Source organism: Sorex fumeus, unplaced genomic scaffold (assembly GCF_029834395.1).
Source record: "Sorex fumeus unplaced genomic scaffold, SorFum_2.1 ptg000008l, whole genome shotgun sequence".
In the NCBI taxonomy this organism is placed as follows: Eukaryota; Metazoa; Chordata; class Mammalia; order Eulipotyphla; family Soricidae; genus Sorex; species Sorex fumeus.
In genome coordinates this window covers 12,612,116-12,639,089 of record NW_026606065.1, presented here as the reverse complement: position 1 = coordinate 12,639,089, position 26,974 = coordinate 12,612,116, and the positions used below count along the sequence as shown (strand labels likewise).

At 38.0% G+C, this 26,974-nt stretch overlaps 1 protein-coding gene and 1 pseudogene across 18 annotated transcripts in view; one reads left to right on the top strand and one right to left on the bottom strand.

Annotated features, from left to right (window-relative positions):
• The window catches only part of RIMS1 (regulating synaptic membrane exocytosis 1), a 518,137-nt gene that overhangs the window by 154,907 nt on the left and 336,256 nt on the right, over positions 1 to 26,974 (top strand). The window lies entirely within an intron of this gene.
• On the bottom strand, positions 20,136 to 20,240 carry LOC130019572 (uncharacterized; annotated as a pseudogene).

The window sequence follows — 26,974 nt, the reverse complement described above, 5'->3', positions numbered from 1 at the left end:
GCTCGAGCTAGGTACAGGTACCCAGTTGAAAATTCTGGGGAACCCTTGGGAGAAGATGGGCTGAGTCCCTGCCCTGCCAAAGCTTGGAAGCAAACTCCACTCCACAGCTGCGACCATGACTATGGTCCAACTCTATTGCTTCACAACAAATCTCTACAGAGACACCAAACTGATGAAAATTGCAGGTACAGCAGTTTTCAGGCTGTGAATGCTGGGGTCTTCCCATGGCAGGGCCATTGTTGTCAGGAAACCTCCCTTCCCCACCCCAGCCCAGAAGCCTATACCCACATCCCACAGCTTGGAAACTCATTCGCCCACTTCTACAGATCCTGGAATACCTGGAGCGTTCACCTGCATATGTGGCCGAGACTCCTCCACATTATACAATATTGACATCCCAGTAGGAACGCACCAATTCAATGGAAAAGTAACATAGAAGCCAACTAAGCTCAGTTCAGAATAGCAATAACACAGAATTCTCAACTGACAACAAATGGTTTACTAAACCCTCAGATAAGGACTTAGTGACTCCCTGGTAAAATATAACAATTTTCAAAAATTTTCAATTATTGAAGTAAGTTTTGATAACTCCATTAACTAAGTAGTTATGCCAAGTAATATAAAATAAATTATTTTGTGCCTGCTAAAGGGGGTGGGGCTTAAGGAGTAGTTGGGAAAATCGGGTCTGTGGTGGAGGGAAGGTCACTCTAGTGGTAGGATTTGTCTTGGAACATTGAATGCCTATAACAATTGTATTATGAACAATTTTGTAAACCACCATGTATACAGTAAAAATAGTTTTTCAGCAAGACAGCACCAGAATCTTTGAAGAGTTAGAGTGGAATATAGAGGGATAAAAAAAAAAGTTTATTTCATCTTCTCAAACAGTATTTTATTCTTTCCAAGATTTTTTTTTCATGACTCTTAGGCATAAAACAAGTCAGAATATGTAACTTATTAAGACAATTTAATTTAGTTAAGTTTGTTGTGTGATGTGATACTTAAGCAAACCAGGAACATATATTGATGATTAACATTGTCAAATAAAGTGAATATGTGAGTTAATGGGATTTAGAATTGGTATTTTTTAAGGTCAACTTGCATGTAGAGAAAAATCTAGATAATGTGATTTTGTCCTAATAAAGCATATTTTAGTAAGATTTTAGGAAATCTAGGAGTATTAAAATAAACCTATCAATTTAAAAAACTTCAGATATCAAACTACAATAGATGGATACATGCTTTCATTTTAGGATATCATGAATCAAAGCTTTTACAGTTCTCATAAGCATGCAGATATTTTGAGGAGAGATGGTTTGGCTTTTGGGTCACAGTTAGTGATGCTTAGGCTACACTCCTAGCTCTGTACTCAGGGATCACTTTAGGCTATGGTTAGGGATCCTATATGGTGCTTGAAACTGTGTTTGCCACAGGCAAAACAATACCCTACCCACTATCCTCTTTCTCTGGCCCAAACATGCAGATTTTGATTCATGTCATAGTTTGAGGACATTTCCAAGGCTCTTCATTTCAAACAAGGTAGTGTGATGCTGGTGGGTTTAGAACCAGAATTTGAGTAGTTATCTTATAGATTACAAAATCACTTTACTTGACTCAGAAATATTTTTGCCATTTTCTATGCCTGTAGAGACTATGTGATTCCAGCACAATTCTGGAAATGTTTCATTTTTACTTAAACTATTATACTTTTAGTAGTAGCATAATTGCTGTGTGAAGCTATATTTGTAGGTATGTGTTAGAAATATAATTTCAGGGGTCAGAGAGATAGTACAGCAGGTAGGGAATTTACCTGGCATGTGGTCAACCCGGGTACAATCCTCGGCTTCCTATATGGCCTCCCGAACACTACCAGAAGTAATTCCTGAGACAGAGCAGGAATAAACCCTGAGCATAGCCAGGTGGGACACACAAAAAAGCAAAATAATAATAATTTCAAAGAAATATCCTTTTAAGGTATTTTGTTCTAATTTTCTGGTAATCCACCATTATTTCTATAATCTGAGTTATAAGCATACAATACTCAATTATTTATGATTATAATAAATTTGAATCAGTATATAAATGGTTTAAATATGAATTATTTATTCTCCATAACACTTAAAATTTTTGTAACCAAACATTTGAATCCAAAATACATACTGTATTTTATGACACAGTGATACCATATAGAGAAAATTTGATATCAGTGATACCAAATTTTGATTACGGGCTCTATTTTCATTATTTTTCACCAAGATAGATTTTTTTTATGACATCTTATTGTCTCATTCCTACTTTGGACAAACTTGCAGGCTATCGAATGTAGCCTGCCCACAGGGCAGAGTCTGGCAAACTCCCCGTGGCGTACCAAATATGCCAAATACCAGCAACAATGATGGGTCTCATTCTCCTAAAGAGCCTTGAATATAATCTCAGGGCTAGGATGAAAGAGACGTTACTGGGCCTGCTCGAGGCAATCGACGAATAACAGGATGATGAAATGAAAAAAATGAAATGAAGATAGATCTCAAATCAAAGAATCTTTTAGTTCAAGCTCTTTTTCTAACTGATCTATTGTCAAGAAGGAAGGCATGAAAAGCAAAAGATAAACAGTTGCAATATACTTTGTATACATTTTTAACATTGATTCTGTTATTTATCTACTGGCCTTTTCTACCAAAAAAATCATATGAAGTTTTTGAGATCATTTTGTTGGAATTAAGGCAAGTAAGCACAACACACGCCCTGACATTTCCCCTAATTTTATACCTTGTGATCATGGAACTTTCCTTTGCAAACCTTTAGTTTACCTGAAATCACTCCCATGTGACCGGAGATTACACAGATAACTATAAATAGCAATAAGAACAAGCTACCACATGACAGCCTTAGGCTCCATTAAAAGGAGTGCTAAAAGAAGATCTATCACTTCCAATTTTTCTGTCTGGTGGAAGTGTGGGAATTTTAGTTCCACCACTTCCTCTATATATTTAGCAATACATAAATGATTAAATGATTCTTCTATCAGAGCCCATACAGTTTTCTTTATTGCCCAACTTATCTACCCAACAAAATATTTTTAATTTATGCCCTCGAATAGCAATTTATCTATATTTGAGTATAATTTGCCAGTGATTCTACATAAGAAAGTGTTATTCTTGCAACTGGAATTAAAAATATAGGAAATCTTCCTCAATATGGAAAAGTAATTATAGAGTTCAGATTTTCCTGAATTGATGTAATCTAAAATGGAGAAGAAATAGTTGAACAGGAGAAGTTTCATATAGCTAAACATTCAGAAAGCAATAAAAACAAATCTCTAGCCCTGATAATCCTAGTGGTTATTGCTAGGCAGTAGTGAAATCTTCTGTGTGTGTCAAAGCAATATACTTGTGGTGAAATTCTGAAATCCATAAACTATTTTATCTGTTTCAATTTGGTTATTTATTGCTTACATGCTTTTTTATTTGTTTTGTTTTAGAGGCATAGTGAGCAGTACTCAGAGCTTATTCCTGGCTCTGAGTCAGGGCTCACTCCTGCCAATGCTAGTGTATACTCTAGAGGGCAAAAAGGTTGAATTGGGTTCACTATATACAGACCAATCACCCTGACCTGCTGTACTATCCCTCCAACTTGTAAATCCTTTTGACTTGAGAGCATTTATAAAGTACACAGCAATATTCTATTGTCATAGAACACTATATGTTACCCTTTAACAGAGTATGCATTATATTCCTTTTCTCTATAAAGCAAGGAAAACCTTTCCCTTCGTAGTCATAGTAATAGAGATAAGAGGTATAATAAGCATGCATATGATAATTAGATCATAGAAGCCAATGTTGGATAACACAGTCTGAAGTATTATGTTTTAGTGAAAACATGAGGAATGTACTCCAGAAAATTCAGTGCGAAGAATTCCATTGAGTAGAAAGATGCATGCATTCTAGAAGAAACTTGGTGGGAAGAAACTCAAAGTGTAGCGAGAACAACATAAACAAAGATACAGAGTGATGTGTGCTAGGTTGGTCTGTGGACATAAGAATTTACATGTGACTGGTTCTGGGAAATGTACTCTGGTGGAGATATGGGTGTTGGAATACTGCATGACTGAAATCCAATCATGAACAGCTTTTAAAGGTCTCTCTCACATGATTCAATTAAGAAGTTTAAAAAAGAGCGCAACCCCTCCCATGCCCCCAGTTTGCTCCTCAGGTATGTGACCCTCAGAGGCTCCCGGACCCCGCGCCCACACCCCAGCCAGCCACCCTGACCGGAACTTCTCCCTGCATCCCGGCACTGACTTCTAGCTCCTAAGAGCAGCCCCTCCCATGTCCCTGGCTTGCACCTCAGGTATGTGGCCCCAGGAGGCTCCCAGATCTCTCATCTATCTTTCCTGTTGTTTGGTACTGGATGTTGCTTTTTTTCCAGCACCCACTCTGAATTCACAGCATTTTTTTTTTCAGTGGTTCCTAGTTACTTTCCATTTACAAATCACCTAGATTAAAATCCTTCTGACATCTGTGTGTATTCTGATGATTTCATTGTGCAGTAAGGAGCTTTGAATGGATGTTGAACTCTTCACAATCAATCACAAATCATCCTGTTAATCGTCGATTGCCTCGAGCAGGCCCCAGTAACGTCTTCTTCATCCTAGCCCTGAGATTATATTCAAGGCTCTTTAGGAGAATGAGACCCATCATTGTTACTGGTATTTGGCATATTGGGTATGCCATGGGGAGTTTGCCAGACTCTGCCGTGTGGGCAGGCTACATTCGATAGCCTGCCAGTTTGTCCAAAGTAGGAATGAGATAATAAGATGTCATAATAGGATGTCAGCCGCGCGGTTCCAGGAGCTGGATTTTATAGTCTCTGAGTCTTGGCCGTTGATGGGATTACACGGCGCCAGGGGGCCAGTTGGTGGGTGTGACCCCCGCCTACTGGAATTTGGAGGATCTGGGTGGAGGATGCTTGGCCCAAATCTGAGTAGGCTTGGAGATCTCGGCTTGAACTCTTATTTCACCAAATCTCTTTTTGTCTATTGTTTGCCCTATTCTAGGTAGATTATATTTTTAAATTAATTACTCAATTTTATGGGATTTATTTTTATCATTTATATGCATACTTCAGGATTTTGGACTTTATAATATATCTTTTCATTAATGCATTTCACAGGTCATTGAATATCTCCAAAATGACCAACTGTAGGCCTGGGTGATGGAGCACATGTGACTCAGTGATGGAGCACATGTGTAAGACCTGTGTTCTTATCACAGGTCTGGTATATCACACACACATTGAATACTTTGGGTTTTTATTTATGCACTCGTTATTTCTATTAGTTTTCTAAAATTCCTCAGGAGATTATAAACAGCAACTCTGTGAAAGCTGATTTATAGGACAAAAGTTTACTCGTGTGTGTGTGTGTGTGTGTGTGTGTGTGTGTATGTCCGCACATGTGGTTCACTCTCATATTACTTGGCCCAGCTATACAAGCTGCTTCTTCCATGTTTAGACTTAGAGTTGTGGTGTCACAAGCCCAGAGATGTTAGGGACCATCAGAGCTACACAGGCAGTGCTCAGAGGGACCCTGAGGTGTTCTGGAGATTGAGCTCAGGTCAGGCATATGTTTCATCCTGATGGGCACTTACCCTGGCCCTATAAAAGTTGTGTTAGAATAAATTACTTCTATAGCATGCTTGATCAGTAACCAGCAATGCAGTTTATTCTTTATAGAAATGATTATTAGATATTGAATAGGCACAAATGTTTGAGAAGCATAAAAATGAAATGATACCTTATGTTAGTACGCATCAAAAGCAAACTCAGTAGTTCAGACATGTTGATTATTTTATTTTGATTTAGTGTTTTCACCTCAATTTAGTGATTCAGTAAAGTTACCATATAAAATGCAGGTGATAAGTTAAATTTGAATTACAGATAAATGACGTATGTATATACAAAACTTATATCCTATGATAAAATCCTGAAAAAGCATGTCTTATATAAAATTAGACTTTAACTCAGTGTCCTCTATATTACTTGCTGAATATGGTAAATGTTTTTTTATTAATAATAAAGGCTAATTCATACTGAAAGTAGACTATAGACCAAACATGATTGCCACTCATTGCCTCTTTTGCAAACCACAACACCCAAAAGGAGAGAGAGAACAAAAGGGAATGCCCTGCTACAGAGGTAAGGTGGGATGGGGGGTATGGGGGGTGAGAGGGATACTGGGATCCGTGGTGATAGGAAATGGGCACTGGTGGAGGGATGGGTATTTGATCATTGTATAATTGAAACCCAAGCATGAAAATTTGTAGGTCTATGACTGTACCTCATGGTGTCTCACTAATAAAAATTTTAAAAAAATAAATAAAAATAAAAATAATAAAGACTAATTCACAATTAGTGAGGCAGGGTTTTTGTTTGTTTGGAGGCTACACTTGACAGTAGTCAGGGCTTACTCCTACCTCTGTGCTCAGAGATCACTCCTGTTTAGGTTTAGGGGACTGTATTTGGCATAAGGGACGGAGCCTAAATCGACTGTATGCAAGGCAAACACCTTACCCTACTTAGTAAAGTAGATTACTTTACTTCTCTCCAATCCAAGGCTAATTCACAATTAAGAGATAATTTCAAAATACAAGATTTAAAATTTTTGAGTAAAGTGTTTCTCAGACTGGTAACTGGAAGTATTTTTGTTTGATCTCAGGTATTGCCTTTTTCTTGAACAGCTGTCTGATTCTTACTCAGTTTTTTTAAAGCATTACTTTTAAATAAAAAGGCTCCAAAATTGTTCTTCATTATCTGAATCATAATTAAACGGAACAGAGAGACCACAGAGTTGTAAGATTTGGAGCTACAAGGAATATTAACAATCATTTAGCTTAAATGGTTTTTGTAGTTCAAAAACTAAGCTACATATTTTGATCTTAATTGACTAATTAACAAGTTAACAAGTTAATAGCTGTGTAGGATTTCCCATTTCCTGTCTCATGGTCCTGTGCTATAAGGAAGTAATGTGAGGGCAACTGTTTTCTCTTCCATAAGACATTTAAGATGCGTAACTATTTAGTAATTAAAAGGGGGAAATCAATTAAATGAGTTTCTTTTTTTAAAATGCATTTACTTGTGTGTTATCAACCACAACTAACAACTTCCAGTAGCACTAATTGGTTGCTATACTTAACCAGGCATCCATCCACTGTCAGTTGTTAAGACTCAAGAACCATAGTGCTTAGTTTAAATCCTTGCATCACCCCCAGCAATGTTTACATTAACCAAATAACCTTTCTGTCTTAATGGTATTATCTATAAAACAGGGAGCATGGTAATGATAGCTCCATATGAAATTGCTCTACAAGTGGCATGAAAATATATGTAAAGAATTTCTTATAAAATCGTACCTTGGCAAAGGTCTAATGCAGGTTACGTATTATTACTTTTCGTGCTTTTGTTATTTTAACATATCAGATAACCTAAATGGTGACGTTAACTTTCCAGTGTCTGTTGGAGTAAACAAATCTGATTAAAACTCTAATGACAAGGTTTAACTTACAAGTAGATTTTCATTAATATTTAAGAGGGTAATATTAACCATTTTGTAAGTTGTTTTAATAATTGAAAGGTGTTAGAATACCTCCTCCAATTTTCTTACTGATAAAAACACTGTTCAAGTTCCTCTTCTTTTTCTTCTGGTGATATTAGTGAGATTTGGCCGAAATTTTTCTTTCATCTTTTCAAGACTGTAAGGGAAAAAAATGTGTCCACAGTTGGGAATTATTATCTGGACTGGTGAGGTTATTCAATCCTTTTAAAGATTTAAAATAAAAAAAATTTAAATATTCAGGTTTCCTCTGTAACTTCCCATTTTAAGTATTCATATTACTTCAGTGACTTCCCAAGAGACTCAATTATTCACTCAGGAAAAGAGTAAGAGTAGCTTTGCAGAACATTTCTGATAACTCCAATTAGGGGTTTATAGTCAGAAAAGTTTGCAATACATTTTCAGATTAGTTTCTGCAGTATATTAAACTCTGGAATAGAGATTGGGCCACAGAATGTCTGTGAAATCACTTTTTTCTGACCCTGGTACTTGGAAGAAGAGATGTGTGTACTTCTTTCCTTGCATCATATGACCCATGAAAGGTGTTATAAATATCCAACTGGCCAGTAGCAGCAAAAGGATCCCCTCACCACTGCTCTAGAGGAACCACACTGAAAACTATGATATTTAGGATGGAAAAGACTTCTGGATTATAAGGCTATTTTTAAAATAAAACACGAGGCTAGAGAAATAGTACTGCAGGTAGAGTGCTTGCCTTACATGTGGCTGACCCAGGCTGAGTCCTTGGCATCCCATATGGTCCCGAGTACCACCAAGAGTAATTCCTGAGTGCTGAGCAAGGAGTAACCCCTGAGCATTTCTGGGTGTGGCCCCCCAAACATAAAATTAAAATAAATTAAAAACGACCTGAACTCTTTCAAATTTAGCCTAACAAGTTGACAATTATTATTTCATGGATTTAAACCCAAGAAAGTATCCCAAAAGGCCTACAAAAGCTTTCATTTGTTTTCTGGAATATTCAAATATGTAGAAGCTTGTTTAGAGGTTAGGGCAACAAGTTGCAGTGAATTTCCTTCAATGTTACTGTCTTAGCATGTCCATGGTGATCATTGAGTGATTATGTGGTTCTGGTCTTTACAAATCAAGAGAGTCAGAGTGGCAGGACTAGTTTTAAACTGTGATGTGCCGTGTTCACATTGAGGAAGGCCTCAACTTAACAACTGAGAGGTGAAATTTAAGTAAACATCTCTTATTTTCTCAAAGGCTGTTGAGAAAAAGAAGTTCAATGAAAAAGCTTGTAGCTTTATGGTGTTTAGTAATGCCATGTATGCTGGGAAGATGTCTATTCATTCACTAGGTTGCATGTGTTATCTAACTGTACACACTGTTCATTGATAATACTAGGTGTTGAAGCAAAAAAGGCAGCTGAAAAGACCTGAATGCAAAGTTTACAACTTGTCCTTGATCACTTGATCACTTGACTTCCCGTTAATCATAAATTTGCTCAAGCAGGCGCCAATAACGTCCCCATTTGTCCCTGTCACGTGCTAGTGTAGCTCAATGGTGTCTGTTCGTTCTAGGAACATGAAGAGCCTCAAACTGATTGTTCAGGTTCTTGACGAAGATGTCTGGCCATCTTGTAGGTGGGCGGCCACACAGTCTTTTGAATTCTTGTGGAATCCAATCAGTAATGGCTCTAGTCCAGCGGTTGTCTTCAAATCTCATTACGTGTCCAGCCCATCTGATTTTCTTCTACCTCCACTACCTCCACTACGCAGCCACTGCCATGTTCCAGGACCATGCAGTCACAAATCCACCACGTGACACATTATAACACACTTAATAACCGTCTTCCAGGATTGGTGCACCATATTTTAGAGGGTTCAAATATAGTTTGATCCATGGGAACACCTACAAGGGCGATTAGAGGCCGCCCCAAAAGCCCCTATCCCTCTTGGAGAGCCTGGCAAGCTACCGAGAGTATTCCACCCCACGGCAGAGCCTGGCAAGCTATCTGCTGTGTACTCGATATGCCAAAACCAGTAATTACAACTTGTCCTAAAGCCTATAAAATAATCAGATCTAGTTCCAGACCCAGTTCCGTAACTCTGACACTGAAAGAAATGTAAAATCTTGTAAAATTTTAATACCTAATAATTTGGTATCAGAGAAAAATAGAGTCTTCATATTACCATTGACCACATCTTTAGCATTGTATCAGTTGTCATACATAAATGGGCAAATATTTGTTTAAAGGGTGGTAATATTTTGATGTGTCTTCAAAAACCATTGCATCTTTGAAGTTCAAATGAACTAAAACCACCTAAAGGGCTGTTAAAGTTGTCACTTTTGTACAAAACTTTTTCAGGCTCGAGGTAGACATGGCCAGCTTGTGAATTTCTAATGGGGTAGGTGAATGGGCATAACCTAAATGTATCTGCATTTAGATGAATAAAAACATCTTATACTTAACTTTCTCCTAGGACCCTGTGTCTGAATCAGCGTCGCATGTGAACCAGAAACAGCAGCTGTGATTTGTACAAAGTAGAGTATGTTAAAGTACTTCCCACCTCTCTGGCCTCCTGTAACCCTTTGCTGTCATAAGGTCCTATGTGATCTGAAATATACATATATTTCCCTTATCCAAAAGCTGTTTGGAATTTAAAGGGTGGGGGGTGGCTGTGTGCTAGGTTGGCATGTGACTGAGGTGACAGGAGGATTTTAGCAGTTTGTGGGTGGGTGTTCAGAGAGCAGGTGGCATTGGGAGAAGGAAGTGACTTGTCAGGATTCAGTGGCATTTGGGGGCGTGTATAGGCAGGCATAAAAAAGGATGTGGTGATTCTAAAAACACTTTGATATTCTCATAATGAGAAATGTAATCCAGGCCTTTTGCTGAGCTAAGGCACAGTATTTCAGTTTACCACTCTCTGTGTGTAGAATTTTAGGAAGAGATACCAAAGGGCTAAAGATAAATAGTGACAGAATTATATAGTGCATTAACAAGATTTGAAAAGATCATTTGAATTTTAAGGCAATGCTTGACTTGGCCAGTCAATAGTAGACTCTTTTATCTTCTTATTATCTCGGAGAAGAAGCAGTTTTTACCTTAGTAATTCTTGTTTCTCTTGTTGGTGATTTGAGAGTTCTCCATTAGTGTAAATGAATAAAGCTGTTCCCTTATGTTTACTGGAGCTGCATTACCGCTAGCTACCTCTGGCGCTTTGCATCACTTGGTATAGATGTTCTGAACTGCACCTACAGTTACTCATTTCTTAAGAAATTGCCATTCTGGGGCTGGAGTGATAGTACACTGGGTAGGGCACTTACCTTTCTTGTGATTGACCAGGATTTGATTCCTGGCATCCATTGTGTTCCTCTGTGCACTGCCAGGAGTAATTTCTAAATGTAGAGCAAGGAGTAACCCCTGAGCATAACTAGATGTCGCCCAAACACAAAGGAAGGAAGGAAGGAAGGAAGGAAGGAAGGAAGGAAGGAAGGAAGGAAGGAAGGAAGGAAGGAAGGAAGGAAGGAATTCTGATGTGCATAACAGATGTCAGAAGTACTTCTTTTGTCATTGATATGAAAAGCAGAATCTCAGCCTCTTGAGATTTAGAGAAAAATAAAAGGTTTTGTTCCCTTGCATTTAATTTGTGGTCTTCCCAAGAGTTGCTCAGCTAACTGGGGGCCAATTCAACTATTCATAGCTAAGAGAACCTCAGGTCTCATGTTAAGACTAATAGCTGAGGTTCTATTCAGGCATTGTGATGCAGATGCTGGAGATTACCCATGCCATACTCCCAAGGTGCTGGGCATCCTCCAGGATTACCCCCTGCAGTGCTCAGAGGACCATGTGGTGCTTGAATTCATCTGGGATCTGCTGTATGTGATGCAGATGTCTTTTTCTTTTCTTTTTGGGTCACACCTGGCCATACACAGGGGTTACTCCTCACTCTGCACTCAGGAATTACTCCAGCGGTGCTCAGTGTACTATATGGGATGCCAGCTTGGCAGTGTGCAAGGCAAACGCCCTACCAGCTGTGCTATTGCTTAAGCCCCTATAATGCAGATGTCTTAACCCCTGTGTTGGCTCTCCAGACCCTGAAAATACAAGTTTGCAATGCAAATCTTCAATAAGGAAGATTGAAAATCTAGATGCGTTATCACAGTATATCATAGAGGTATTTCTTAAAATTAATAGTCTCTTTTTAAAAAGAGACATTTGATAATATGTGACCAATTTTAAGCACTGTCACAGCAGAACCACATAAAAGATAGTACTCAAACCTCGGGAGAACTGTCTTTCAGAATCCAGTTGCTGTTTAAATGTAAAAATATCCTTCAAATGCTCATGTCACCTTAAAAGCATGATAGGGTCTAATCACCTTTAATTTAGAAGTTCAAATTGGAACTTTGTGCATCTGTAAATTCTGGGTTAAATGGGAAAAGATGGGTATTTAAAAATCAGTGTTTGCTTAACATTTATTATTCAGGCTCTCGAGGGTGAAAATATTGAGGTCAGTTCTGTGGCAAATCAACAGTTACGATCATGACAGGAGTGTTGGAAAAAGAAGTATTCTTAAAGAAACAGCACTCAGAGTGCAAATACTTTGGAAATAACTAGGGCATCTTTTGCTACTCTGTGTTTTGCAGAGATCTCCTGAGAATGAGGTTTATAACAGACTCTGACGTACTTTGCATTGGGATTTCTTCAATTTATCATAATGAGGTGTTTTCCAATCGGCTGACTTGGGAGAGTAATGAGAACTCTTATGCAATGATTGTTTTAAATGGTCCCTCTTTAGGCCTTACCTAGTATACTTGCACTTTATCACTTGAAATATGATTTATTCTAATTAGGAATGTTGTTTTAAACAAATTTGGAATTTCGACCCCCAAATATGATTATTCATTAAATGTTTTCCCATTTAAATGAAAACAGTATTTTTTAGAAATATCTGTGAGTTAGCCCCATACCTATACTGAGAAACTTCTCAGGGTAAACATTACACTGATTACATATACTATAATTTAGTAGGACTGTAGCACTGTCCTCCCATTGTTCATCGATTTGCTCAAGTAGGCCCAGTAACGTCTCCATTGTGAGACTTGTTGCTACTGTGTTTGGCATATCCTGTATGTTATGGGTAGCTTGCCAGGCTTTGCCATGTGGGAGGGATACTCTTGGGTAGCTTGCCGGGCTCTCCAAGAGATAATTCAATAATGAAAAGAAAAACAATAAGACACAAATATATCCTCCTCTTACAAATTCAGAGAGAAACTTGTTATTTTTTTGAAGAGCAAATCTTCCTTTCTACCTGACACTCATTTTGACAGTGTGATAAAACTGCAAATAAATTGATCAAAGTATATTGACATTTTAGCAGGATCTTTGGTATTCAGGAAAAGCTGATCACTTTATCTCCAAGTTAAGTTATATTGTGAAACATTGAAACATCTAGTTGCCTCTTGGAAAAAGATCTCCTTGACTTAGTATCCCCAGAATGGTTCAGTATCTCAAGCAGCTTAGTAAAAAATATTCTTTTTTTTTAAATCAACCACTCTATGTGATGTCGCGATTTGGCAGTTCTTAATTTGCATTTTGTTATTCGTTTATAGGTACCACTTGCATGTACCTTCAGTGCAATGACTGGGGAGGCAGAGGGGTCACCAAGTGCTGGGGATCAAATGCAGAGTCTTGAACGTGCTCAGCCTTTTATCTGCCACTTGGACTCTATCTCTGGTCCTGTTACTTTACATTTTAAAAAAAATCTATTTAGAAATACCAATGGGCTATAATTAATTTTACTATCTTAAATAAAGTTTTAACACAACATGTATATGTTAAATAGATCTATTTAATATGAGTTCAGTGGTTCAAAGCAGTCACAGTACCATAAAATAAAAACATAATTAATAAGGCATTTGTTGGTAGGCAGAATTAATGACTCCACTAATAAGGAAATATTGGGTTATATAAATTACAAACACACTTTTGCTAGCTTTCTCTAACAAAATTTTCATCTTTACTTTGATAACCAAAGAATAGAAGCCAGTATATCCAATTTTATACTCAGAAGCACCGCAAATTAGCTTTGCTCGTAAACTATTTATGCTAGCACAAGGAATATTGTAAGTATGATTTTTCTACTTCCAGGTTTTACTATATAGGAAATAAAGTGCTTGATATCTTTGAATTTTATTTTTTTCTCTTCAAAATGAAGAATAAAACTAAGTTATCTTTATTTTTTCTGACTTGTATTTTCTCATTCCTCATGTTCGCTTTTGCATGGTTGGTTATTCCATTGGAAGGCTGGTGAAGACAGACCCAGGTGTTCAGTTACTGTTCCCAACCATCAGCTACTCAGAGCAAAGTGAAATCAAGAGCAGGGCATTCTAAATGACAGTCACAGTCTTTTCTGAGCAACAAGATTATAATGTGGTATTTAGAAATGAAACCCTCTTTAGACTTTGAATCCTAGCTTTAGACTGATCACGATCACGATCATCCTATTGTTGGTCGATTGCCTCGAGCAGGCACCAGTAACGTCTCCTTCGCCTAGCCCTGAGATTTTAAAAAGTGCCATATTCAAGGCTCTTTCAGGGTTAGGAGAACGAGACCCATCATTGTTGCTGGTATTTGGCATATTGGCTATGCCACGGGGAGTTTGCCAGACTCTGCCATGTGGGCAGGTAACATTCGGTAGCCTGCCAGGTTGTCCAAAGTAAGAATGAGATAATAAGATGTCCTGCGGCCGCACCATGTACTTCTGGGAGCTGGGTTTTATAGTTTCTGGGTCTTGGCCATTGATGGGATTACACGGCGCCAGGGAGCAATTTGTGGGTGTGACCCCTGCCTACTGGAAGATGGAGGATCTGGGTGGAGGATGCTCAGCCCCGATCCGAGCATGCTTGGAGATCTCAGCCCCAGGATCCGCATGCCTTTGTTCCTCTGCCGGTACCTTTATGCATGTGGAGAGTGGTCTCAGCTTGGTTGTGGCTGGTTCTTGAGGTCTTTGGCTCCCAGAGCTCTGCTTGGGGCGGGAAGGGAAACTCAACCCACCCCCCTCCAAGGGGCCCTGGCAAGGACAGCTTTAGACCAATAGTAAAGTAAAGTTAAGGCCCTCCCGTTGATCGTCAATTTGCTCGAGCGGGCCCAGTAACGTCTCCATTGGAGACTTTGTTGTTACTGTGTCTGGCATATCAAATACTCTCGGTAGCTTGCCGGGCTCTCCGAGAGGGGCGGAGGAATCGAACTCGGGTCGGCCATGTTGGCTGCTTGTAAGGCGAACGCCCTACCCGCTGTGCTATCGCTCCAGCCCCCTTAGACCAATATTCTTTATTATATTATTATATTCTTTTTTGCTCATTTGTTTAATTTCTCTATTTTTTTTGAGGGGGCGGCATGCCTGGTAGTGCTCAGGTCTTACTCCTGGCTCTATATTCGAGGATCTCTCTTGGCAGAGTTCAGTGAATCATAGAATTGCCAGGGATTGAACCTGGTCACCCATATGCAAGGCAATCGCCTTACCCACTTTACTGTCTCTTCAGTTCCATCTCATTTTTACAAGTGAGAACTCTTAAACCCTGAGAGATTTTTGTGGTGTCATAGAACTCTTGAACTACAGTTTAAATCTCTTGGCCAGTATATTAAATATGTATAATACCTAAATATAATTCAGTATACACAAATATATAAATAGGTAACATTTTAAAAGTGAAATTTTCCATTTTATGTCTCATTATATTATATAAAGTATATTGCTGTTATTATATAGCTATATTACATTATGTATCCATGCATTAATTTACTATTAATATTTATGTATTATGTATTAATTTACTATTGTGATGATTTGTGTATAGTATTAGTTTGAGTGTGCAACTAATGATTTAATGTTGTATATATTGAAAAGTGATCACAAGAAAAATGGCTTGACATAGTTAACTTACTTTATTGTGGTGATACTTTTAATTTATTTTTAATCAATTTACTTTGGTGGGGGGGGTGGCTTGAGCAATAGCACAGTGGTAGGGCATTTGCCTTGCACGCAGCCGGCCCAGCCGACTTAAGTTTGATTCTCTGCCCCTCTCGGAGAGCCCTGCAAGCTACCGAGAGTATCTTGCCTGCACAGCAAAACCTGTCAAGCTCCCCGTGACGTATTCGATATGCCAAACACAATAACAACAAGTCTCCATGATGGAGACATTACTTGGCCCACTTGAACAAATCGATGAACAACAGGAAGACAGTACGTTTGGGGGAGTCTCCCAAATAGTGATCAGGAGACCAGTGTGCCTGGAGTACATTGAATGTTCCTTGCTCCCCATTTGTGTATTTGTAAATGGGCACTCACTTTAAGCATTTGCTTGTCTACATTTTTTTTTCAAATTTGGAAGTAATAAAAGGTAGTTTGTTACTTCTGTCAGTCTTTCTAACTGAAATTGTGCTAAGGAGACACCACACAGCCATCTGATTAGGAAAAATACCCTGAATACTGGCAGTATCTGACAAAGTCAACCTATTATGTAATATGGAGGTCTTTGCATTGGTTCCTTTTCTGAATGTACTGATGCCACTAGATCTTACTGAATTTTTATTTATTTCTGGGTGATTCAGAGAGATTTTGGAAAATCATTTGGAATAAACTAGTATGGCATATAATTCTAATAAGATGTCTGTGCATCTTCTAAATGATATCAAAATAATAACTTATTTAATTACTTCAAATGAAAGGAGGGTAGTTATTAATTCAAAACCAGAGGTATAAGATTAAGCCTTCTCTTTATCAGATGATATCTAACTTTATGGCTTAATGAAGTTTATTTGCGAATTAGCATCTCATAATAAATTATATCTTTTTTCCTATTATCATTATTATTTATGGTGTTGGGGATCAGAACCTAGGATCTCATACATGTAAATTTGTGCTTTACCACTAAGCTATGTACCCAGCAAATACTCTTTTTTAAATCAAACCTGCCTGTGCTTAGGGCTTACTCTTGGCTTTGCACTCAGGGATCATTCCTGACAGTGCTCAGAGGACCACATGTGATGGGCGATATAGCAGCGTTGGCAGCATTCAAGACAAGTGCCTTACCCATTGTACTATCTCCCTGAAATGATATGACTCCACTCTCTGCAACCTATTTCCTCTTTATATACCCAAGTGGAAACTGGCCACAATAGACTAGACCACATGCATGAATGACCCAGGAGTGTGGACCATTAACATTTATATGTTTTTATTACCTCTGAGCTCATATTGAGCACGAAACAAAGCACAGAACACCTCTCTTTTTGTATTTTCTAGGCCCTTTAATCATTTGAGTTAATTTTTGTTGCAATTGATTTTTGTTTCGGGGCACATCCAATTGTCTCAAGGATTACACCTGGCTTGATGCTCAGAGATCACACCTGGCGGGTCTCCAGAGATCTTATGTGGTGCTAGGGATCAAAACCAAGTCAGCAGCATACAAGGTAGGTTCATTACCTGTTGTTCATTCTTTTTTGGGGGTGGGGGGTCACACCTGGCAATGTACAAGGGTTATTCCTGGCTCATGCATTCAGGAATTACTCCTGGTGGTGCTAAGGGGACCATATGGGATGCTGGGAATCAAACCCAGATCGACCACATGCAAGGCACGTACCCTACCTGCTGTGGTATCACTCCAGTCCCTCTATTTTTTTTCTTCTTATATTTATTTATTGAATCACTGTGGGAAAAGTTACAAAGCTTTCAGGCTTAGGTCTCAGTCATACAATGATCGAACACCTTTCCCTTCACCAGTACTCATTTTTCACCACCAAGAACCCCAGTATACCCCCTCCCACCCATCCCAATGCCTGTGAGGCAGATGATTTCTACTTAACTTTTCTCTATATTGATCCCATTCATTATTTTACCAAAAGATGAACCATTATAGTTTAGAATTTTTCCCCCAAACAATCAGAATTGCTGAAAAGGCATTGTGAAATACTTTGTTTTCTATAGCTGGTTATGAGAGTCATATAATGATTTTGGATTTCTGCAAAGAGCTAGATAATTATGAGATTGGTTTCTGTGTGCCTGGTGTTATTGCTGTGCCATAGAGCCACTTGTGGGGGGCAACTCGTGACCTCGGTAGGGCATGAAGGACAAGCTAGTACCACCCCCTTTCCCAAGAGACTGCAGTTGCCCCTGCACTGCCGGCTCATACCTGGCTTTCCTGCAAGCTCTGAGGAGGCAGCCACCCTGCTGCTGGAAGGGTGGGTGGGGGAAGGAAGAAGGGAGCAACACCCTTTCCCTTCTGGGGAGGCATGGCGCCCTAGTTTAATGCATGGACCATTCACTTTTCTGCCACAAGCTGTCGGGCTCTGGACTAAGTCCTTTTGCCTCTGGAGCAATGGCCGTGCCGGAGAGCTGCTTGTGGGGGGCAACTCGTGACCTCGGTAGGGCATGAAGGACTGGCTGGTATCTGTCCCCCTTCCCATGAGACTGCAGTTTCCCCATCACTGCCGGCTCATACCTGGCTTTCCAATAACCTCTGAGGTGGCGGCCTCCTTGTATGTGGTACAGATGCATTTCTGCCAAAAGTCACTGGTTTTCGAAATTTGTTTCTGAGTCTCTGGGATCATGGCCGTTAATCAGCTTGATCAGGAGCCAGAGAGGCCGTTTGTAGGCGGCGACTCGGGGTCTCGTTGGGATGGGGATGAAAAGGCCGGTTCCACCCCCATCTGGTGAGGCCCCACGTATCTCGTCACTGCAGGCCCAAACCTGACTTGTCCAGTGGCCTCTGAAGATTGGCGGCCACCAGGCCGCCAAGGGGAACAGGCCAATGCAGGGAACCTATTCCCACCTGGAGTGGCCCAGCACCAGTAACCTACTGCAGGAACAGGATGCATTTCTGCCAAAATCCTCTGGGATCATGGCTGTTAAGCAATTCGATCAGAAACCAGAGAGACCATGCTTCCAATGATATAGCTGAGCCGGAGGTGGTTTGTGGGTGTGTCTCCTACATACCTGACTTTTGGCCTTTTACTTTCTTGGTGAACTGTGCCCCAAGTTTTTGGGGTCTGGCCAAAGGCACAGCAACAATTTTGGGGTATCGGAAAGTCTGACGGTGCCATCAGGCTGCTGATGCACTCGCCTCACAGGTACAGATTGACCTGCTGGAGGCATCATACCCCTATATCTTTATTTTTAACAGTTAAAAAAGTGGAGCGATAGCACAGCGGGTAGGGCGTTCGCCTTACAAGTGGCCAACATGGCCGACCCGAGTTCGATTCCTCCGCCCCTCTCGGAGAGCCCGGCAAGCTACCGAGAGTATTGGATATGCCAGACACAGTAACAACAAAGTCTCCAATGGAGACGTTACTGGGCCCGCTCGAGCAAATCGACGATCAACGGGAGGGCCTTTACATTTAAAAATTAAAAAAAAAAAAGTCAAGGCATAGTAAGGTTAATTGATTTATCCTGATAAAAGCAATTGCAGACTGTCAGGAAAAAAAAAATTGTGTTGACATGTTCAAATCCCCAAACCTCAAACTACTCTGTATTTAACTTCCAGTCCATGATAGAAACTTTCATTTATAGAACCTGTAGCAGGGATTTCCAGGCATCCCTTTTACATTATATTTTGTCACTTTATAATTACAGTGCGTCTGAGTATTATAGAAACATCCTTTCAAGATAAGCATATTTTAATACAACATGCACAATATTATATCTCTCATCAAAATTTTCCTAAGCTCTTACCATGTCAAACCAGATTATATATTTTATAATGTTAATATAGTCAAAAACAGTCAATTTATGCTTTCCACAGCACATTCCCAACAGTTTAGACACAATATTTTACTAATCAGGAACTTTCCTTTAATGGAGAAAGATTATAGTTATATCTCATGAAAGTTTATCAAAGTATCATTCTATCAGTTATAGCTTAGATTTCTGATGAAATTCTATAAATTATGAACAAGGATTTTTTAACTCTAAATAAAAAATTACTCTTAATTTCACTATACATATAAGGTTATGTCATAAAATATATACAATATATTTTATGTCAGTATTTTCTATCCTATTATACTTAATATTTATGTAGACCATTTACTGTATAAGTTTGCTATAATTTATTTTGATGAGACCTTAGTAACAAACCTTTGTCTCTTGTTTTTAAATTATTGCCAACACGATATGAAACTCTTTATTCATCTTCTCTGTAAAGCATTTTATTTCTTTTTGTCTCAGTTGAAGTTAATATTCTATGCTTAGGAATTTCAAATAAATAGAAGTCTAATTTCTAATTTAGTCTATCTCTAAGATATTTCTAGGAATCGTCATTCCTTTCATATCAAGTTTATCATGCAGCATATTGTAAAATAATTAAAAAATAGGTTCACAGACCTTCTCTAAATGAATGTAGTGTTGTAAGCTGAAAAAGCAAAGTAGAAAAGTTGAAACTTGTTTTCAATTCAGACATTGTTTGAAATTTGTTCCTAGGTGATTTCTAGTTATGAAAACTATACTTTGTTTCAAATATTTTAAATATTAAAATAACATTACTTCTTTCACTCACTAATATCACGGAATGCCCTCTCAAGAAATTATTTTGATTGATGATGTATCAGATATTAAACTGATAAAAAGAGACACTATATTTTATCTTAGCAAAAAAGCAAGATAAGTATCAGGAGGTTCACTCCATGGCTTGAAGACCAACTAGGGGAAAAGGAAGCTCAGATAGAGAAGGGAACACCAAGTAAAGGGTGTTGGGAGGATCCTCCCAGGATGGGAGAAGCATGCTGACAGTAGACTATAGACCGAACATGACCACTCAATGCGTCTTTTGCAAACCACAGTACCCAAAAGGAGAGAGAGAACAAAAGGGAATGCCTTGCCACAGAGGTGGGGTGGGGTGGGGTGGGGAGGGATACTAAGATCATTGGTGGTGGAGAATGGGCACTGGTAGAGGGATGGGTAATCAATCATTATATAACTGAAACTCAAGCACAAAAATTTGTAAGTCTACAACTGTACCTCATAACGTTTCACTAATTAAAAAATTTAAAAAATATAAAAAAAGAGCAAGAAACTCTTTTACAAACTATTTGGGAGTGGATACAGCAGCCCAGAGTGCTATCAGGGCTACATCTAGTGATGTTTAGGGGACTTTGGGGTGCCAGGTCCTTGCATATGCTGTGCATGTCCTCCACTGCTTAGTCTAACTCTCACGCCTTTGGTGTCATCATTTTGTGTCTTTCTCACTTACCACTTGGAGAAATCCTGTTAACCAGTTTTAAGTATCCTACTTTGTTCTGCATGTTAAGAGCCTTTATAAAGTGAAAGGAGCGAGAGAGAGAGAGAGAGAGAGAGAGAGAGAGAGAGAGAGAGAGAGAGAGAGAGAGAGCTCAGTGGTCTGAGCAATTTCTTTGCATGCAGGAGGACTGAGTTCTGTTCCTGGCACTGAGTTCTGTTCCTTGAGAACTCTACATGTGGCCCCAAAGGAAAAAAGAAAGAGAAAGGGAAAGACTATTATAAAAAAAAGTCTTTGAGATAAACTTGGTTAAATTATTTCTAATCCCCAAGTATAGATTATTATCCTACACTGGAAAAGGAAGAAAAGAGCAATTACTATACAAGAGGAAGAAAGAACATTTTATTTGGCATTGTTAATCATTTTGAAAAATTAGAGAACATGTATTTAATAATTAGAAATCATCCAAAAGCAAGCTTTAGATAACACCTGAGTTGAAAACGAAAATGGATTTCAACTTTTCTGCTTTGCTTTTTTAGCTTTTACACTACACCCACTTGGTACTAATTATAATTTTTGCCATGTTTCAACTTAGAATCTTTGGTGTGTAATGCCATAATCATAGAACAGAACACACACACATACACACACACACTTGCAAGATCATTTGCATCACGGATGCAAAATCACTGTCAATGCAAATAAGAAATTCCTGAAAAGGCAAGTTCCGTTCTGCCAAAACTATCACTCTTAAAAAAAGAGAAAGAAAGGGATATGATAAAGAAATAAAGTTTTTAGTAGCTGTCACTTTTATCTTCTCTATATAAATCTAGGAAAAATCTTTCTAAAATATTTAACTATTATCTGTCAATGTTTCTTGTACACAGTATAATACTATCAAAAATTTTAGAGAGAGTATATTGGGTAAGTTGCTTGTCTTGAAAACGGCCAGCCCCTGCTCAATCCATAACACTACACATGGTCGAATGAGTACCTCCAGGAATGATTTCTGAGCACAGAGCCAGGAGTAAGTCCTGTTCACCAATGACAAGTGGGGCACAAATCCTCCCCACACAAAAGAAAATTCTTCAAGACCTGTTGCATAAAGGGAATGTGAACATCAAAACTCATCAGTATTAAAACTCAATATGATTGATAACACAATGCAATTCTATGGTTTAATCATTGATCTTTTCATTTTTTAAGCACGTGTGCTTTTTAGAACATTAGATATAACTTTAGGGGTTAAGTAGAACATTGTCTTGCATGGAGTAACCCTGAGTTCAGTCTCTGGTAACCCATTTGGTTCCCTGATTCTGGCATGAGTAATTTCTGAGTCAACCCTGATCACTGCTCCATGTACCCCAAACACCTAAAAGAAAAAGAAATAATTGATCTTAAAATTGTTTTTTCTTTTGAGAACATTCATTTTAACAGTGAAATGAGCAAATGTAATGTTAGGAGAAGTAATATGAAATAATTTCCCTTTTCTGACTGATATATTACATCCCAACTTTATTTACCAATATAATTACTTCTGCTAATCTTGACATTTTAATGGAACTCTGAGAAACAGCTGAGTTAAAAATCTTATTAAAGGCTGGCAATATAGTACAGTGTATAAGGTGCTCACCTTACATGCAACTGACTCTGGTTCTATCCTTGGCACTTCATATGGTCTCTTGAGCACAGGTCGGAGAGATCCCTGAGTGCGGAACATGAAGTTTGTTTCAACTTGAATGGAAATGAGTGGTCTTATGTTAAGTGAAGTTAGAAGGTCAAGGTCAAACAGTGGATGCTCTCACTAATCTGTGGTGTCTAGAATAGCATAACAAAGGTGGGGCTGAGGGGGATGATGGCTCTAGATCACAGAAACAATGATGTCAAAGAAAGAAGGAAATGGAAGAGGGAAGCAGGAAGAGAAAGTCTGCAAGAAATACAGAGATAGTGTAAAGGGTGAAGTATTCATGTATCTAAAACATGAGATCTCACCCCACCATAAGCAAGGGGCCTACACTACCACAATTAGACTTAAAAATGCTACTGGCAGAAGACTAATACCCATGGCCAGGGAAACCAACGGTTAACAGGACTGACCACAAGTGTGGGGGGGACTAAGGTAAGATAGAGAAGAAACCACTATGACAATAATAACTGGGAAAGATAATGTTGGACAAGATCTGAGGTTTAAAAGTAGGTAAAAGGATATTTTTGATAACCTGTCAGTATCAATATTGTAAACCACAATGCCCGAAAGGAGAGAGAGAGAGACAGAGAGAGAGAGACAGACAGACAGACAGAGACAGACAGAGAAGAAAAGCTCCTGCCATAGAGGCAGAAAGGGGCTGTGGGATGGGGGTGATGGGAGGGAACCTGGGGACACTGGTGCTGGGAAATGTACACTGGTGGAGGGACGGGTGTTGAAATACTGTATGACTGAAATCCAATAATGAACAGCTTTGTAAGGAGATATCTCACAATGATTCAATAAAAAAAATTTTTTAAAAATACTACTGACAAGGAGCAAGGGTTGGAGATGGGAGGGAATATGGGTTAAGTGTTGATGATGAGGCACAGGATGGTGAAACTGGAAGCAAGAACTGTTGTCCCTGAAAGCCCAACAAGTATAAAAATCACAGTGTCTCAATAAAATTTTTAAAAACTCATGTTAAAAAATCTCATTTAATTGCAGAATTGCTATTGAAATCTATGTTTAATTAAACATGTTCAGGAAACTTAATTTATCCATAATATAATGAACACCCAAACCTTCATTATATATTTTGGCACATAAACCCACAGATATGTACATGGTCTTTTGGTCTTTTGCTTTTAAAGGCTCTTATTCTTATAGGGAAATCATTAATATTTAACATGTTATTAAATTTTTGTCAAAGCATTTGCCAAAATAGTAGTCTGTTATTTCTGTGAGATACTATTTAATGCTGTCTTTTGAGTACATTTTGTCATTAATTTATGTTTGGGAACTTCAAAGTTACCAAACTAATTCAGCAATAAACAAAAAAATCGTATTCAAACAACTGGACAGTAATATGTGCTTTAAAATTATTATAGAATTTTACCTAACACTAGACAGAAAAAATAACTTCATGTGCAAAGAAAGAGCTGAAACTGGAAAGCTGTTAAAAGAGTCGAGATAATATATTTGACTTTTCATTAGGTAAATGATTCTTGGAATAGACACAGAGCATAAACTGTAAAAAGAAAAATTAGTAAGGCGAATTTCACCAAGATTATAGTTTCTGTTCTTTGAAAGATGCTATAAAAATAATAACTTCCAACAACCAAACACTCCAAGGAAAACTGGTTAAACTCATTTCTAAGGGAAAAAAATGCTTGTCAAAAAGAACAAGTAAGCAAATGGCACACAACTCCTCAGAATGGGCACTTTTTTTTAACAGTCATTATTTGAAAGAAGATAAGCAAATGTCAGATAAGTACTTGAAAATATATGTAACATCTTTAGCTATAAGGGAAATGCAAATCAAAACCACAATGATGTGAACTTTCAAAAAACAAATTTATTTTTTGTTTTAATTTAGGTACTGTGATTTGTGATATTGATAATGGTGAGTTTCATGCATAAAAAAAATCCAGCAACAAACCCTCCACTAGTGCCCCACTACACTATTTTCCCATTGTCCACCCCACTCCCCACTGGCTTTATTAGGAATGTTGTGTTTTTTGTATTTAGCAAAATGCCTGAAATTTTGAAAAAAATCAATAGAAAATTGTGGGCAAAGACTTTGTGTAAATGCAACATATTAATCCATTTAATGGTGGCAGTGCAAAGTGATAAGCCATTCTGGGAAAGTTGGGAGTTTTTTTTTATTAAGTAAAATACATATTTCTTACTATAATCCATAAATATTTTATTAAATAAATATTTTGTTATTTAAAATACATTTATTATAAATTCAAAACACATCATCCAGCAATCAAATATCTATGCATTTCTCGTAGAGAAATAAAAACCCATGTCCTCACAAAAGATAAATGTTCATAGTAATTTTATTCATCCTAGCCAAAATCTCAAAACAACTCAGTCCCCATCAGCTGCTAAATGAATATACAAATTATGGCATGTTTATGTGATGAAGTACTACTCAGCAGTAAGAACTACACATGTCATGAATGAATCTTTAAAAAATGCTAAGTCAAAGAAGCCACTCAAAATTCTACATTCTGTAGGATTCCATTTGTATAAGAAGGACAAAAAAAGCTAAGAAAAGCAGTAATTGCCAGGAAAGGGAGGATTGACTACAAAGGAACTTATATATGCCTACAAAGATTATCATAATACTCAGCGTCCTGATTGATTGCCAGAACACATCAAATTATATACAGAGTTTATTGTTGTACTTTAGTAAAGCCAGACTAAAGAAGAGAATGAAACAACGGTGACACTCTTAGCTATTCTGAAAGTGGATTCTCATATCTTAAAAGCTCTAAGAAGAGAGGAAAATCATTTAATTCCTCGGGAAATCTATTATACTTCTTTCTCATGGATAAGAATGCTTTCAGTGCTTAAAATTGGAAAACAACTATAATGTTATTAAAGAAAATTCAAATAACTGTGTGAAAGTTTAAAGCTATTGATGAATGTGTCCAGAATAGTTATGCAAAAAGACAGTTTACACATTTCAAGAGTATTGCCACAGTTGCACAGAGTTTTGTGTCTTCTCTAAATATTTTTATTACTTAATGTTTTTGGCATTTGAGCTGCACTTAGTGGTGCTCAGGCTTTCTTCTGACTCAGTACTCAGAAATCATTCCTGGTGATGCTTGGGGATCAGATGAAGTGCTGGAAAAGCGAATCCAGGTCAGATACATGCAAGACATTATTACATGCTCTTCGATCTCCCAGGCCACCTTTAGTACTTTTTTATAGGTACAAAGTGTTTGGAGATACCTTTTTGTTAATGTGATTTTACTGCTGGTGAATTCATTCATCCACTATTAGTAAAATAGTTTCCAGTGTTTAATGGCCATTTACAGTGTTTTTGTTTTGAATTTTCTATGCACACTGTGTTCTTTTTGCCCTTCTTATGTTTCACACTATTTACCAATGTTTAAGATTTTTTAAAAATTTAAAATCCCTTCTTCCACAGGTCATAAAAGCAGACAATGTACAGTGAAACAAGCACTAAATTCTGAGCACAGATTAAGATTTCCAAGTTGAAGGAATGGGCTGAAAGGGCTCAGTGGACTGTAATTGGTTTCGGCACTTAGGTGTTGGGTGTGGTATGTTAACATTGTACCCCTAATACATATAAACCCTGTAAATAGATGTTACCTCAATAAAATATAAACTTAGTTATGACATTAAATAATTGGTTCAGTTTTAATTTTCTTCATTCTTTGGATAAAATATTTTTTATTTATTGGGTCATTCTTGGAAGAATTTTTTAAAGTGAATTTCTTTAAAAATTTCTGCTTGCTAATATGGAAACAGAATGAACAATTTTAGTTCACAGGTGAATGGTTTAATACTTAGCCCAGTGATGACTGACCAATCAGTTAGGTGTTTTTGTGCCAACAGGGTTAAAACCAGAGCACTGTGCCCCCAAACCGCATCCTAGACCCACTACGTGTGTCTTTTGAACCCTCAAAATTGAAATCCTGAAAGCATCTGAAATAGGTATTAACCTCAGTCTGAGGTTCTGTATTTACATAATCATCATTTATGTTTGGAATGTGCTGCTGCTGCTATTCTCATCCATCTTTGTGAGTATGTGAGTCAGGGAGTGTGGGCTGGGAATGAAATAGGATGGCAGTTTTATTGTTGGAAAAGGATGTTGATACGGAAGAAACTTGACCATGTTTAGATGTTGGAGACAAACGTCCTAGAATGGTTTGAAGATAGGAAGAGAACTCCTGATGAAGTAGGATACTGAAAATGCTTCAGGGGCTCATGTCCAAGCAAATTTAGAGAGATTTCCCATTAAAAGGAAAAGTATTACTCACTCAGGCCAGAGGAATGAGCGGGGAATGGGGTTAGATAAATTTATGAATACAGTGAAAGAAGGAAGAAGGGAGTTTTACACCCCGGTACTAGTATTTGCACTTATTACTTAGACCAAAATTTTGTTGTTGTTGCTATCATTAATCAGAGACTGAAGTCAAGTGGCACATGAATGCTTTTAA